The sequence below is a fragment of the Zea mays genome, chromosome 4, assembly GCF_902167145.1.
Source record: "Zea mays cultivar B73 chromosome 4, Zm-B73-REFERENCE-NAM-5.0, whole genome shotgun sequence".
NCBI classification, from domain to species: Eukaryota; Viridiplantae; Streptophyta; class Magnoliopsida; order Poales; family Poaceae; genus Zea; species Zea mays.
Genome location: NC_050099.1, coordinates 227,413,015 through 227,418,242, shown reverse-complemented (window position 1 = coordinate 227,418,242; position 5,228 = coordinate 227,413,015). Strand labels below are relative to the sequence as shown.

The 5,228-nt window shown below is 42.0% G+C and overlaps 1 non-coding gene across 1 annotated transcript; it reads right to left on the bottom strand.

Annotated features, from left to right (window-relative positions):
- Positions 1–4,912: 4,912 nt before the first annotated feature.
- TRNAP-UGG (transfer RNA proline (anticodon UGG)) lies at positions 4,913–4,984 on the bottom strand. Its single transcript has one exon. It is a non-coding gene; the product is annotated as a tRNA-Pro (tRNA).
- Between the last annotated feature and the right edge of the window lie 244 nt (positions 4,985–5,228).

The window sequence follows — 5,228 nt, the reverse complement described above, 5'->3', positions numbered from 1 at the left end:
AAGGTACGTCCTTAAAGTCCTTCGTCCAAAGATCATTATATCCTAAGGGAAATAATGCTTCGAAGGACGAAGGACTTTAACATTTAATACTTTGTGTTGCCTTGTTCTTGATTCATAGCATTTGAGAACAAGTCCCCAACAGCGCGTGTCCTAGGTGTTAGCCACCACAACTAGTCTAACGACTTCTCCTGTAATACCTACTTTGTAAAAAATCTAAAAGGAGAAATGAAATTCATGTATATATGTATGTGTGTTATCTCTACTTATCATTTCATGTGGACACCTCACTTATACAAATAAATAAGTAATAAAAAGGCACTCAAATAAATCATGCATCATGCTGGGATTATTTTTTTGTGTGCACATTGTGACAAAATAAAATAATAAATGTGACAAGAAATATATTAAAATCCAAAGTGGAATTTAAAATTCAAAAGGAATTGTAGAATTTACAAAAGAGAATAAAATAAGATTTTTGTGGATAAAAATAAGTAATATATATATATATTATTCCTCCACTAGAAGCTTGAATTGGTATACTTGACTCAATGGTGAAATTCGTATTCAAAATTCAAATTTAAATTCAAAATAGTTAAGAATAAAAAGAAAACAAGAAAGGAAAATAGAAAATAAAAGAAAAGGGAAAGGAAACCTACCTGGGCCACAGATCAGCATTTCGGCCCATAGTTGCTTTCCTCCGCGTGGCCCACATCGGCCTTCCCTCGCGCAAGTCATCCGCGCCGCTGACTGGCGGGTCCCGGCCGCCAGCCACTCGGGTTTTCCCACCTGCGCCATTCAGTCACTATTGCGTGGGTCCAATGTGTCATTCTCAAGATTGTTATGCGTCGCTCGCATGCACACGCGCGTTCCGTGCCACTTCCTAGTGGGTCCGCATCGTCAGCTGGGGCACTGGTTATCTTCGTTCCTCCCCCGCGCGCTTGGCGGGCTGGTCGTTGTAGCCCCTGCCGCTTTGACCGAGGATTGGGTAGTGGTTTTCTTTTTTCCCCCTCGACCTAGGTCTAAGGACCTTAGGTGCATCCGCCTGCTTCGACCTATCCTCACGTGAGAATCGTTGACCGCCACCATGATTAGAGAGGGAATTTGGAGGCCCGCCGCCGCCATGGGACTCTTTCATGCCGCTGCAGTCGACCTCCACGTTGTGCTGTCGTACGAGCACGTAAGGGCGGTGCTAGGGCTTCAGCATCGCGTAGCGTTGCTACACACAACGTTGCCCAACGGATTACGACCTCGTCAGCGCGGTATTGCTCACTGGAAATCTCCTTCGCCACGTCCGCGTGGATAGCTCCGCGCTCACCATTTCCTCTGGTAAATTCTACGCCCCCGACTCGACCTTAACCCTTGCATTGAGATGCGCTAGACGATTGGGGCTCACATAGTTGTAATCGTGGGATGTTGGATCGCCGGCCATGGCTCCACCGCGCCAGATTGTCGCGCTGTCGTGTGGAGTCTCGGTGCCACGGGTCGGTGAGACGAAGTTAGTAGATAGGTTAATAGCCGTCGATCCGTGAATGTGTGGGTCAGATCTGTTGTAGTGTACCGCTTGGATTGAATAGGTGTAACCGTCCGATCGTGATCCGGTGACTGTGATTCAATCTCGGAAAATAAGATCGGGACCGTTGATATACCCATCAACGGTCTGTTTGCGTATGAGACCATCGGAGTATCCGGACCGTGGGATCGAAATCATGCGATCAGCTTTGCATACCGGTTCGATGTAATAAAGATTTAATCTGCGCCCTTCAAAACTGATCTGTTTGCTCTAGATTCGGGTTAACCGTTCGCTCTTGCGCATTTGCGTAAGACCACCTCTGTTATTTAGTATTCGACCCGCCATCCGCATGGACTGTGCGCTGGGTCTTGGACATCTTACCCCCGATGCCCCTGAGTTCCCTATAAATAGGGCTCCCAGTCCATAGCCCTGTGATTTCAGTTATTTAATTTTAGAAATTACTTTTTAACACAAAAATAAGTGCTAGGTCTTTAATAAATCATAGAAAATTCATATGAACTCCAAATTAACCCGTTTCAGTTTCTAAAATTTTGTAATATTATTCTCTACCACCTAGAGCCTCTGTTTTGTCATGAAAACAGTAAGAAAATTAATTTCTCACTTAATCCTATTTTAAACACGTAAAACCTTTGAAAATTCATAACTTAATATCTATAACTCCAAAAATTATGATTCATGTTCCTAGGTTTTTATTTTAATGTGTAGATTATTATTATGTATTTTGTTTACATATTTGGTGTGATGTTAATTTTCTCTATATATTATGTATGTTTGTATTGATGCGACTAGAAGAGCCTGTGACTGAGGATCCTGGTGACCAGCAGATAGAAGTAGCTGAGTAGGAGCTCATTGAAGGCAAGTTGTGCCCTTGAACACTTTTGTTACCCAGTAATGTTCTTTATAATCATGTACCATGCATAGGCTTAATTTTGATGGGACCCAATAGGTCACCCTAGACTGTTTATCACTTTACCTTGTTACCCCTGAATCACATGGGTAGTTTTGCTATTGCTTTACATGGTTTTGGGATTATATTTCATTATGTCCATGATCCAATTATTTTGTTATTTTATTTATGTTCATGTCAAGATCATTAATGTTAATTGGAACATGGAGCTTAACTTGAGAAACACGTGCCACCACAAGGGTTTAATGGGACGCCCTTGGCCAACTAACTAGGAAACTAGTGGAAGACTACCTTACCTGAAATGGGCAAGGGCAGTAGGGGATTGCATGCAAGGTGGTTCTCGGGTTGATTTTGCTGCGATGGCTGTCAGACGGGGGATTCTTGCAAGTGCTCTTCCCATAAACAGTAGCGGGTTTTCGGAAGCTAGTGGAACTTTGTAAAGGCCTCGTAGTGGATCCCTAGCCATTCACCTCGGTAGTGTCTAAGGGTCTAGCTAACCCTAGTGACATGGGATACACGACTTGTGGGTACACGGTACAGCCTCTACAGAGTGTAAAACTGGTATACTAGTCGTGCTCGCGGTCATGAGCAGCTCAGGACTCTCTGATGATTAATTTATGGAACTTAAATTCAATTTGTCATTTGCATTGCATGGGATTATTATTAATTTGTCATTTGGTATTTACTTACACTTAGTAACTGCTAATAAATTTTTGACCAACTAATTAAAAGCAATGCTCAGCTTTAACCCCTGTTGTTGATTAACCTTACACATCACATGAACTCCCACCTTTGGTGAGTTCATGCCCACTGGTTTCCCCACAACTTGTTGAGCTATGATCATGTGTGAGCTCACCCTTGCTGTCTCACACCCCCCACAGGAGAAGAACAGGTGGTTCAGGAGGAGCCACAAAGCGAGGAGTTTGATCTGATCTAGGTGGCGTTTCCCCAGTTGACTCTTGCGCCAAGGTTGATCCTTAGTTCGTTTTATATTTATCTTTTATTTTGTAATAAGACTTCCGCTATGTAATAAATACTCTGATGTTATTGTGATATTTATCTCTATACACTCTATTATTATATATGTTGTCTTCTTGGCGCATGTATGAGATGCACCCGGCTTTGTTCCTTAAAGCCGGGTGTGACATCTTCGGTCCCTCAGTCAAGTCCTAGCACTCATCCTTCATCACTCCGGTCCATCAGCACGAACCCACATGACCTTCACATTCGCCATTGACCACCATCCTTGTGCTCCCACCTGCACACCACAAGTTAACAGACATGGTTTGCAAAACACAACCTCTCGTACTCTGGTTAGTCCAAGGCTCATACCAAAGAACTACGCATGCTGATAATCACTCATCATCAACCCAAACCACAAGGGACAAGTCAACCTTGTTTTCTCAATCTTTCCTTGATGAGTGCATTGTCAACACCACCATCATAAGGACTCAAGGATTAGCAGAAAGAGAAAGAAGAAGAATAACTCACTCGAATGACCAAAAACAAGAGAAAGGCCAAAATAAGTCATTTAGAGCTAGCAAAGCTTGGTCCCCAAAGAAATGGGAAACGGCTCAACACGACTAAGCAAGAGAAGCTAGTACTCAAAAAGAGGCAAAAGAAGGGCTCAACACCACTTGCGAGACGTCAAAACCAAGTCGAAGCACAAAATCAGCTGGAGTGCTAAAATCAAAGCTAGTTCCTCCAGAAAGAGGAAAATGACTCAACACAACAAGCAAAAGCTCAAAATTTCTCCACTTTCAAATTCCTTCCCAAACTCTAAAAGAGACTCCCCCTTGATATGAGCACAAGAAACTTAGTTTCTCCCATGAAGATAGAAGCTCCAAAAACTCAAGAATCCTCAAAATTCTAGAATTTCTCTCCCAACAATCCAAACCCCCATCAATTCAAAAGTTCTCCCCCTTGTTAAAAAATGGACTCATCAAGCCTCAAACTTGGGTTGAATAGAAACTCTCCCTCGACAAGAGATCTCACCGAAGAAAATGCAGAGATGCAAAAGAGAGATTAGAAAATAGAGAGAATCCAGGAGCTTCACGAGTATACCAGTCAGAGTGTAAAACTGCTCTAAGTGCTGTCATGCGATGTGTACAACAATAAATGCACATGCTTGCAGACGCTCAAACTGATCATAGGCACAAAATATGTGAAGTGTATGCATTTGATTCAATTCTAAGCGGTTAAAAGAGAAATTTTCACCTCTAAAAACATCATTGGACATATGTAAGGTGAAAATCAACCAAATGCTAGTCGAAGGTAAACAAGGTGAACTACCCCAAACAGCGGTCACTCATCATTGGCAGCTCATAGTTGTGTGGTTCATTGTACTAGTTGTAGCAAGTTTGGGTTGTTTGGCCAGATAAAGCCATGTCTATTGTATAGGAGGACCTGAAGGTGAAAAAATAGCAGGAACTAAATTTAAGCACAAACAAAAGATGGTAAAAATAAAAAAATAAGGGGTGTTGCGAGAATCGAACTCACGACCTCTCGCACCCAAAGCGAGAATCATACCACTAGACCAAACACCCATTTCTGATTGTTTGCATTAGTATTCACTATTACAATCAATCTAGGGCAGAAAGGTCACACACTCCATGGACAAACAAAACCCACCACCATGCCCACTTTAATTTTGCATGTTGCCCCAAACATGATACATGATAAATAATCGAGACATAGAGGCTATGTAACACCACAAAAGCCATCAAATAAAAATAATGAATTTAGTTATTATATTAATTAGGGTAATAATTTTTTTTAAAGTGTTTAATT